The sequence below is a fragment of the Sebastes fasciatus genome, chromosome 19 (assembly GCF_043250625.1).
Source record: "Sebastes fasciatus isolate fSebFas1 chromosome 19, fSebFas1.pri, whole genome shotgun sequence".
Taxonomy (NCBI): domain Eukaryota; kingdom Metazoa; phylum Chordata; class Actinopteri; order Perciformes; family Sebastidae; genus Sebastes; species Sebastes fasciatus.
The window spans coordinates 9,584,704-9,597,090 of NC_133813.1; positions in this window are offsets into that span (position 1 = coordinate 9,584,704).

Sequence of the window (12,387 nt, forward strand, 5' to 3'; positions counted from 1 at the left end):
AGTACATTATTACCTTCTATGATGACAAGTGCTATAGGCAGGTTTATGAGCCATGCAATGTCGTACTGTATTTAACGTTTGCTTTGTTGTTTTTGATTTTCAAGCGTTTATGTCGTGAAAAAAAAAACATTCTACTCACAGAAAATCAACAAAAATGGTCTCCATGGATGTTGTGACGTGTAAACAGCACCATTTTGTTCGTTAATTTTAAAGTGATGTAAGAACCCAGCATGGCCGGTCTCCAGAGACGTCTCGTGGTGTCTACAGTATGTTGTAATCTGACCTGTATGGTGAGTCAGGCTGCCTGGCACACGTCGCCACTGGGCTGTGATAAATCCTCAGCGTGCTGGGAGGAGGAGAGGGGATACACCGCTGCTCCTGCTGACACATTGTAAATCAACCTCTGGGGTCACTTGGCCATCTCCTTTGTTGTCTGCATGCGACACAGAGATTGACAGAGGCCGTCCGCCACTGAACCTTGGCACCTCCACTGCTTCTTATGGGAACCGATCCGGCCTGAATCCAGTGGTGCACTTAGAAATCTGTACTTACGGTTTTTATATTTCACATAGTGATGTAGCCTACTGAGGATTTCTGAGACCCAAATTATACAGAAATATACTATCTACTACCACACCTGTTAAAACACCCTCAGTTTTAGAGCTAGAGTTTAGAGGAAAAACTGGCATGGCTATTTTTAAAGGGGTCGTTTGACCTCTGACCTCAAGATATGTGAATGAAAATTGATTCTATGGGTACCCACGAGTCTCCCCTTTACAGATATGTCCACTTTATGATAATCACATGCAGTTTGGGGCATTTTTTGATTGTAATTTATTTGCCAATTGTATTTCATATGTGATGATGTTAGTCCCCATAGTAGCCCTTTCATCGTTGTGAGACCGTTTCTTAAAATTTGACCTCACTGTATAAAATGACCTGTGGTGACCTCTATGATAATCACAGCCTCATGAAACTTTACAACCACAAACTAGAGAGCTAGAGCATTAAGAGGATGGATGGCTTTACTAAGTAGATTGACAATAAGGGGGTTTCTGAGCAGTTTCCAGAACAGAAGTGCTCGCCATCCAATCGCCGATAAATGCAATTCTTGCAGAAATGTCAAAAGTTGTTGATACCAAATCACAGCATGGTATTTTCTATGGTGTTCCTCAATGTCTTGGTGTATTAATGTGGTATTTTGGAGGGATTACTGATCATTTTTATCAATTCTCCATAGGTAAAAAATGGTTCAATTTATCAGGACTTCATCTCTCTATATCGTGATAGAAGATTTTGGCCATATTGCCAAGCCCTAATCTGGACCAAAAGTGACGGACCAGCCAACAGGCCAACATCCCCATCCATAAAGCCACGCCACTAGTGCAGCTAAAAACACAGAAGGGTATTTAACAACGCTTACCACAAGTCGTTTCCCAAGTTGCAACTCTTTTTCTTTTCTTTTTTGTTTATTTCTAACAATGTTACCAACAGTGTGCTCTCTGTGTAGAGTCTACAGTGCTGTGTAAGCACTTTGGTAAATTAGAATGGAGTCATTATTTCTTTCAGCTTTCACCTCATGAAGGTGAGCTCCTCCTCCTCCTCCTCCTCCTCCGGATGAGTATTCCGAGGACTCTCGTCTCACTAAAGAAGCCTCGGATAATTACGCCATTTCTCACGTCACTGTCCTCTCTAAAATGACACTGAATTTACTTGATTATAGAGCTCGTTCCTTGCTGAAATCAGTCACCTCAGACACATGACGCATGTAGTCTGTGGACTTTCTTTGCCTTGCCGTGGGGAAATTATGCTTCTGATTGTTACAGATGGCTCCTCACTCGGCAACGTCAAGAAACAAATGGATAAATAAAATTGCTCCAATTATTCATCAGCTGTTTCATTTCGCTGAGAATTGGGGATAAACCGATTTTCCTCAAAGTGTAATTATGTGAGGTTACTTTTTGGTCGTTCTCATGAGTATTTTCTGGTAGTTTGGCCCATCATCCCACACACACAGCGACCTCCAGGGACTCAACAGCGAACAGAAGCACCGTTATTGATTATATTAGTCAATAAGAGCTAGTTTCCTCCCCGACTATTATACTAATGCACTTAGGGTGAATGTCCCGGCTAGCCTTGCAGGCCAGGTTATAAAGTGCACCAGAGCTCCTAAATTATTCACGAGGCCCCTTCACCAGCTCCGGGCCTCCATTAGAGACAGCAGTGGAAGAGGGGAGAGGGGGTGGTGGGGGGGTGACGATGATGTCACCCGGCCCCACGGAGCCAGACAAGGGCACCTGGGACTGAATGATGGAGTTAGCTGTGGAGAGGAGGACCACAGCTCTGCCGGAAGAGTCTGTCTGAGGAAACGAGTGCTCTGCCTCCGCGGGTCACTTCACCAACAGGGCTCGGTGGTCAAGAGGGAACACTGTTTGTGAATATAAGCTTATGTAACCACGGTTCAGAGGGAGAATAGGAGTTGCTGAAAAAATTTAGAGACATATTTGACAAGAAAAAGAGACCTCACTTCATACTATATACTCAAGCTGTCAAAGTATAGATGGGTGACAAAAAAAGCAACAGAAAGTGTCTCAGTAAGCCTCCAGAACAGCTTCAGTGCTCCTTGTCATAGATTCTGAAACTCTACTGAAGGAGGAACTTCCAAAAGATATTCCCTCATTCAGTGTTTTGATGACGGTGGTGGAGAGTGCTGTCACATCGCCCCCGAAAGGTATTCAACCACCTAAAGCAGTGGTTCTTAAAGTGGGGTCTATAATTCTATCCGTAAGTAACACCATGACAGAATGTACAACTATCGTGGCTTTCATACACTTTCTGTAATAACTAGGGCTGTCAAAGTTAACGCGATAATAACGCATTAATGCAAATTTGTTTTAACGCCACTAATTTCTTTAATGCATTAACGCAACTTGCCATTTTTAGGTTGATGTTGCTCATTTTATTTTCTAGAAAACCGAAGGAATCCATTGGTACCAACCATGTCATACTAGCTTGTCACGAAGGCGTTTAAATAATGCTCCAAACTTGCGCTAAATTTTGGCGAGGAAAAACTGTCATGGCCATTTTCAAAGGGGTCCCTTGACCTCTGAGCTCAAGATACGTAAATGAAAATGGGTTCTCTGGGTACCCACGAGTCTCCCCTTTACAGACATGCCCACTTTATGATAATCACATGCAGTTTTGGCCAAATCATAGTCAAGTCAGCACACTGACACACTGACAGCTGTTGTTGCCTGTTGGGCTGCAGTTTGCCATGTTATGATTTGAGCAAATTCTATTTATGCTAAATACAGTACCTGTGAGGGTTTCTGGACAATATGTGTCATTGTTTTGTGTTGTTAATTGATTTCCAATAATAGATATATACATACATTTGCATAAAGCAAGCATATTCGCCCACTCCCATTTTAATAAAAGTATTAAATAGTATATAAAGGACCACTATAACGACCACTATAACGACCTAAAGGTCCCATTGAACCTCCTAATTGACCCAGTTATGGACCACTACAATACAACTACATGTTTCCCAGAATGTTGAACTATTCAGGGAGCAAAATGTTTAATGTCTAATTGTATGTTATGAAACACACATTTCCACTTCTTGAAAAGATTGAAAAGCACTAATGTTTGGATGGACGGACCGCTGACAAAGACGGCAGATTTCACACCATCCTCCCCATAACTGGTGGTTTTCATCAGCCTGATACTGACAGACTGCCAGGAGAGAATACATGTATGGAAATTCAGATTGAAGTGATCCACAGTAAAATGCAGCCGTTACTACTGACAGGCTTCTGAATGCCAAAACCACAGTGTGAGATGTGAGAGAAGGTGAAGTGGAGGAAAGTCTGATTGAATTGACTCAACGGACACGAGCAGCACGTACAGTCATTATCCGATCTCTCCAGGAGGGCGACTGTTCATTGTCCTGTTCCGACGACTTGTATCGACGAGTTACCGCTTTATAACAACCTCCATAAATACCACTTGAGTTCAGATGTATTCCCGTTGTACTCCTAGTTGTGCCATTGTGAACCCAGGGACCCCTTGTGAGAGGCTATGAAAATGAAAGAAAAAAGAATTTAACTTGGACAATCACGTCAAAATACAGGCGCCGATCGCACTTTAAAAAGCACATGAGATACGTCATGCATGTTTTCAGCGTAGCGTGAGGTATTTCCGCTCTCCAGCTGGTCTGCTTGTGTCTCATTTCTGGGAAGTTCAGCTCGTATAATGCGCAGCAAAAACACTAAAACACAGCGGAAAATCATCACAGTCAGCAACAAAGTCAAGAGAGAAGAAAGTAACCCTGTTGCCAAGAGTCTCTCTGTCTCCCTGTCACTCTGCATGTCTCTCGCCCTCTGGGCAAAGGGTTTCACAAAACTTGGAAACATCTTCAAATCACTAGCACAAGCTAACATCTGGCGTGTCACTGCTCTCATATCTGTGGGATACTCAAGTAAGGATGGAGGATGGATGGAGTACTAGGCAAACAGGGTCAGTGTCCAGGGGGCCTCTGACTATGGTGTAGGCATATAGAGGCAAATATCACAAAAACACTGTGTCATAGCACACTGTGAAATAAGCCCTCTTGAGCCTCCATCCATCCCGACCTCCTCCCTACATGGCGGTCATCGCTCTTTGTACTTCCCGGTTCACAATTACGTGTATTACATACAAATGGATTTTGTGCCTGTGTATGCATGTCTATGTTTCACGCATCAATACATTAAATTTCGTGACTATTTCACGAACTGCTATGCGACTGGGCTGTCTGTTCAGTTCAGTACAAACTAGTCCTGTACAAACACTGTTTACAAGGTTAATAACTAAGCAACCAAGTATATGTAATCACTTCATGATTGTTTCTGTTGATTCACAGTCTAACTAGAGACCATTCTGCGATGGGTTGACACCAGCTGCGGACGTCAAATCGTGAAGGGCGTAAAGTGGGTGTTCCGTAACGCTATTACGATGACAAAATCTGTCCACAGACAAACATATAAGCGTCGCGATGTGGCGGCTGATGCAGCTGGTAGCGAGGAGTTAACGCATTGTATATTACAGCTGAGCTGACAATAGCGCTCTCCACCAATGAGATGAGCTCCACCGTCAAAAGCTACTGATTCATTCAGTGACAATGGCGCTTCAGTGTTAAAGATTTGTTGGAAAATGTACCGAACACCTCTACACTTAACCCCCAAATTGCTCCTGAAAGGCAGGGCTGTGCTTTGCACGGCGACGGAGGTGCCATTGGTGTGTGAATGGGATACATTGTGAAGCACTTTGTCGTGATAGAAAAGAGCTACCTCTGTAAGTGCAGTCCATTTAAAACTGCAGAGATTCCTGAAAGATTGAGCATTCAAACATATCTTGCTCCAGCCGTAATTGTCGAAAAACATCAGAGCCGCCTTCGGTCTCTGGTGATTAACAGCTAGTCAGGCTACAGCATGTTGAGCTGTTACGCTGATTATTTAAACTGACTGAGGGGAATTCAATTAGCGCTGGACATCGGAGAGCCCTTTGGCGCCAGATGCCATGTAACCGGTTGACCAAACTATCAGACTGATCGTATTAGGGAACAAAGAATTGAGATGGCTCCTAATTAGATTTCAGTATCAGGTTTCATTCACATGGAGCCGGTCATTATCAGTGCTCTTAATGCAATAAATCTAGAGATTAAGTGATATGTTTACGGCTTGAGACAGATGGTGGAGCAGATGTTCACCTTAAAATAAAATGCACTCCATCTGATAAAAATATGCCTTCTCTAAAAAATTAGTTCTGTGAACTCAGCATAACTCACTGTGAAATATCAATGCCACTATATGCCTTTTATCTCTTAGACGTCTATATGAAATTGTTATGAATCAGTTTTTATATTATCTATATTATCTATATTCTAACATGTCTTTTGTAAAGAGAAAAAGGAGCACAGATAAATTGATTTCTTAATCTACTATGTGTAGGATGGATATACAAACTTGTGTGAGATTGTGTGTGTGTTCTACTCACGGTGCACACAGGCTATATATGTGGGAATGTATGTGTATAATTGTGTCCATTTAAAGGTCTAGAGCCACACCAGGATCAGATTGGAGACCTGCCACATGTGATCTACAAATCACTTCCTGTTGGCCCCCAAGTGTTTTCGCTGCACAACAGTCCTCAGGCTAAAAGCTGATCCCCTCTCAGTGTGGAGTCTCTGTGGTCTGACCGACCCCTGTCCTCCTCCTGTGCTCTCAGCCTCCGTGGAAGGGAGGAAGTGCACATCCCCCTCAGGGATCAATAAAGTGCGGCGGAGGCATACGCTGACCACAGTTTTCCACTGTGTCCTGCTCCATTTGTCAAGGGTTAACTACGTTTGGGCTGAGATTTTTTTTTTTTTTGCCTCAATTAAGCACCAATTGCCTCGTCACAAAATATTTAGGCTGGATTATGTTCTTAATTATTTTCAGAAATCTAAGAAAATTCTTCAGGAAAAAAGACTGAAGTCCTAACTGATAGTCTTTTAATCTGAAACACATACAGGAGGTATTCAGTTTTGGAAAAGAGAAGCTGGAAGACAGAATTAGTGGTGTGGAAATGTGTGGTTGTACAGATGCTGGTGTGGCAACCAAAGCAAGTGCCTCTGCTACGATGGGATGCGCATGTTACTCTAGAATCTAGTTGACACAGAGCATCACTTTTTCATTTAAAAAAACTGCTCCATTTGGTGTCACTGCATCTGAGAACGTTAGTCTGTAAAGGGGAGACTCGTGGGTACCCATAGGACCCATTTTCATTAAGATATCTTGAGGTCAGATGTCACCAAAACTAACTTTTGAGTGTTATTTAGCGCTCTTCCCGACAAACTAGCATGACATGGTTGGGACCAATGAAGTCCTTTGTTTTTTTAGTTTCATATGCAACGAGTATCTTCACTCTACTTATACAATTTCACACAATCTTTAATTTCTGCATCCTCAAAGATCACACAATGCATCTTCATATTTGTGATTACTAACTCAAAGAAATATTAATGCTTTAGGAACTGTTCCTTGCCAATCCATGCTCCAGTATAAGATAGAATACAGTTTTATGCAGTTTCACAAGTAAGCTAGACTGAATGTCTCAGGGGAATAAATAAAAAAATAGCGTAGTTGCAATTTGGTAAAACAATGCACTGATTTTATCTTGACAGCCCAGACAGAATAATCACTTTGCCAAAAATGGGTTCCAGATGTTCTTTTTTTTTTGCTCTCCAAGGTACCCCATTGAGGGTGAAAGCCATTTGTTGTAAACCGTGCAAAACGAGCAGTGTTGAGCAAACAAAATGTGCAGGAACCATACACAGATGACTCCTTTCCTGCTATAATTAGCCTTCATGTGTTCACCTCCTTTCACTGCGTCAGCTCAGCTGTTTAAGCCATTTCAGACAATCGCAGGCCTTCATTACCACAGCTTGAGTAGTCTCTCTGTCCAAAATATTAGCATGTTAAAACCCTCCCTGCTCTCCTCTGTAATGGTAAAGTACCACCAATTCTGCTTTGTACATCAGGAGCTGATCAAGATTCAAAAGGTGTGTAATAATTCATTTGTCTGATTGTTTCCGTTGGTGCACCAACATGCATCATGTTACATTTATCATTCACTCTTATCATCAGCTGTAAATATGTTAAATTATCAAAATGTGTTGAGCCACCAGCCCCCGCTTTGGAGTACATTTATTTATTTGTGGGTTTTTCATTTTTCTTTTCTTTGCAAACTTCTCTTATTCTTTTCTATTGTTTTCTACAGGGCCCCTAAAGTCCCAAAACATGATTTATTTATAAATTATTTTGCACCTCGAGAGCACAAGATATGAATGTAATCATTTGTGGGTACAAGATAAAAAAAGAAATGTTTGCAAGACTTCAGGGGGCTCTGTAACTTTCAGAATAATTCATATGAAAACAATAGAACAGAAATACAGAGGCAAATGCAAAATAATAAATCAAGAAAAGACAGTCATAATAATATATTGGTGCTGAAACAACAGCTAAATGGTACTTCAGTACTTACAAAGCTTTCCAATATCCCAATCCTTTGACCCCATACTACATTTAATAGCTTATCTACACATTACTTAAACTGGTATGAATATATAAAATACAGTTTGTGAGATGAACGTCACAGTAAAGCAGCCAGAGACAACATCCATTCTCCACTCAGCGTCTTGTTACGGTAAGCCATGGAAAATGTTCTGGGTTCCATCAAGTCAACACTTTGGTTAAATGGTTTTAGTGCCACAGTAGGGTACTGTTAATTATGTGCTAATTTCTCCATTGTAATACTGAATATATGTTCAGTCCAATCTCACCAAATAGCGTATGAATGATGCAGCAAATTGCAAGTAATTTTGTGCGCAATAAGAACGCTGTTCTTACTTTTGGGGTATCATTTCACGCCATGTAGTCTGTATTGTGTAATGTAAATGCAAATGCATGTAAATTTAGTCTTTGTTGTTATTTGATAACCACTAATAAATAAAACAATTTGTATAGGGGCAAGCAGAAATTGGCTCTGGGTTAAGCAGATTTCTGACCCACTTGCCCGACAGGGCCAGTTAAAAAAAAACATTGACGTTGAACCCTGCATGCTTGAATTAATCATGACTTTCTCACATTTCACAACCTGTGAAACTATGCTCCTTTTGTTATAGTTCTGTAATTTTAGCTCTGATGCATTAATCTCATGTACATCTACAGGATATTGTTTATCCAGCCCTGTACCTTGTGTTACACCATGTAGGAAAATGGACTCTACATTGACAGTGTGTCTCTGCGGTCCATGATTCTAATTTTCTTTGCAGTTATTATCCTCCAAAACTGCTGTAATTCTATTTCTTTCTTTTAAATCCCCACTCAAGAAATATCACGCTCATTTAACCCCCATTCACCGAGTTCAACTGTCCGGAGGCTTCTTAAGAGCCTTATCGTCCTAAATGGAATTGTTCCGGGGGAAAGGGGACTCAGTAGCTCGTAGCATGAATCAGACAGCCAAGCTGTACTTTCCACCCTTTTAAGTCCAAGACAGTTTCAATGGATAGCTAACCTTTCTCCTGCTGTTCCTCGGCTATTAATAGTGCTATTCTTCCGGAAGAAACGACAGGCAAGGCGAGGCAAGAAAGCCTTACAAAGCCTCCCCTTGGAGAGGATACAAAGTGCCTTTTAATCCCTCAATTAACTGGAGCAATGTTGGGCCAAGCGTTTATTATTAAGTGTAATACAAATTGATAAAGGCTTTTGCTGCGGTTATGTAATAATTAGAGGTTTAATGTCAAGTTTTATTATCAGTTTAACTGTAGTTAATCGCAGGAGACTTTAACTCAAAATTAAAAAATTTAAATCATGTTTCTTGAGGCTGTAGGGTTGTGCAATATCGTCTTGGTGTTGTTATTCTTATTTTTATCTCTTATTTATGCTGCTTTATATAGATCTTGTGCAATATGGGTAATGTGCAATATAATATGTTGTTTGTGGTTTACATTGTTATGTGTTTCTCTGTTTACATGTGGATTGTTGTTTGTTTTTAATGTTTCTATTTATTGATGCTGCTGTGGAGGCAGCTGATGGTGTGCAGCACTGAGTCCAAGACAAATTTCCCCAAGGTCTACAAATACAGTAGCATTATCATAGCAGTAGTATTGTATTTAATTCTGGGGAAAAAAACACAATATCACTAAGATTCTCTAACTTCGAGCCAAGTGGTTATCTTCAACTTTTGTTTCTATAACTGTAGCATTTATTCTCCCACAGTAATACGCCACGAATACAAGGATGTAGTCCTCCTTCTCTATGGGTTAAGAAGGAAAAAACATTGAAATTATGAACACAATTCACAGCAATGATCACATTTTTCAACAGCCATTATTATACCACACTTTATTACAGAGTATATACCAAGAATGTTCTTCAGGGCCGGTGTTTTATTTGTGTCTCAATGATTAAAATGTGGTATTTTACTATACTATAATACAAAAAAACTCTTGGGAATTATCTCAGGGAAGTATTTGAGATTCGTCAGACTGATAATCTTCGTGATAAGTTAAATTAAAAACAACATATAACCAACAACTGATTAAAAAACAGTTGCCTCTCGTTTAACTGTTTCCAGATGTTGCTCCCCACAGTTATCGGTAAAACTAAACACCTTCCCATAAAACGTTTATCTGAATTGCGTACTATTATGAGGTAAGTAAATGCCAAAAGGCTCTCCTTGTAATTTGTCATAATTTTAAAAGGCTTTTGTATTTAATGCCAAGGACTTGAAGCATTATGGCAAAGAGTTTGTGGAGCATGGATGTCAGACAGGAAAATACACACTGCGGTAGGTATTTCTATCTGTTGGAAATAGTTTACAGTATGGAGCATAAGGCTACTTACTAGAAAATCTTCCCGACATTATGACTCATAATTAACCTTTCAGATTCATCAGTGTTAGTAAAGTCCACTAAAACCATTTGTCAACAATAAAATAAGGCCTACAAAGCTGACTAAGAGTCTACAGCCACATGTCAGGCTATTAAATAGGCCTTATTGGTCGCTATAAGCACCATAGATGTGGGTCAATAGGGGCCTACTACACCCAATATTAGGTTTTATCATCTATTCACATGGTAGATTACCGAAAGAAGTTATAAAAGAACACAACAGCGACCTCTAGCGACCGTAGTTATTATGACAGTAGCAGAAGTAAGATGCTGTAGTATAGACAAACGTAGTTATTTTAAGCCAAAACACCATTTTTTCTTCTAAACTTAACTAATTGGTTTTGTTGCCTACACCTAAAAAAGTTGTAGTTGTGTTGCCTGAACCAAGAAGCCTTTTTGTTTGTGTTGAAAACGTAATGTTTCATTCAGTTTCACGTGTTAGAACATGTTGCTTTTAAGTTTCACTTTCACTTTCACTTTTACTACATAGCAGGCCCCTATTGACCTACATCTATGGTGCTTATAGCAGCCGATAATGCCTATTTAATGGCTTGATAACAGTTGAATCGGGTGCTCTATGCGGCTAGTGGTCATTGTAAAGACAACTAAATGAAAAGTTTGTTTTTCTCCTCAGCAGTTGTGGTGAAGTAAATCTAAAAATGTTGGTGGTTGGTATGCTAACATACTGACAATGACAATGTTAGCATGCTGGTATTGAGCAGGTATAATACCAAGGTAACAGTTGTTAACATACAAAGTACAACTGAGGCTGATAAATAGAAATTTTCACCTGCTAGTGGTGCTAAAAGAAAACTCTTATAACTCATCCTCAGGGGACCACGAATGTCTGAACAAAAGGTCATGAAAATCCAACCAATAACCAACCAACCAAACCCAAAAATGCCAACCTGATGGTGGCACTAGAGGAATAGTCAGGGATCACCAAAGACAGTAGGATTCATCCTCTGGGGACCATGGAGGTATGTACAAAATTATATGACAATCCATTGAATAGCTGTGGAGATATTTCAGTCTGGACAGAAGTGGCAGACTAGCAGACCAGCCAACCAGCATTGCCATTCCTAGAGCCACGCCATTAGCATGGCTCCAAATCATCTATGTCCCCCCAGGTGATAAACACTGTTCTTCTCTGTTAGGGAAAACCATTAGGATTTGTCATTTAGTAGTCATCACAATTAAAGGATTTACTTTATAAAAACTGTTCTCATGTTGTCAAACAGGGCTTCGAATAGTTTATTACTGTTTACAAAGCACCACAGTTTTCCGAACCGTGGCTTGTGAGTCGTTTTTTACATGCTGGATATCTGCTGATGTCTTCAGCCTAATTGTTTTTCCAACCAGAAGCTTACTCCCAAATATGAAAAAGGTGCAGACCTTCCCAGAAATACATCCTCCGTTCTGCTGACTCATCGCTCACGCTCTGTATTTTGTGAGGAATGTTCTGCAGTTGTTGACTGAGCCACTTTGACAGACCTACAACAATCAAGCAGGGGAAACCTTCTTTTTTAATTGCTTTTAACCGCTGATGCTTGGCAGGGAAGGTGCTGCAAGTATTCACAAGTCACAACTGAGGCTCACGTACATGCACCGCCGCACACACTTTGGATTAATTAACATTATGAACTTCCACACAAACAGATCATCATTCTGCACCAACAGCGCCTTACTGCTAACCTGACGGGCCAGATGGTTTGTTTACACAGAACCATCTGAGAAGCCGTCATTGGAAACTGTTTGGAAAAGGGCAGGCACTTTAAAAAAAAAAATACTTGGCAGGTGATTGGATGAACCATCTGTCAATCAAACTCTTGCCGAAGCCAGACAGGAGAAGAGTGAAAACATCTTTTTCATCTTGTAAAGCCTTCAGTGTCATTCAACACTTCACTCTC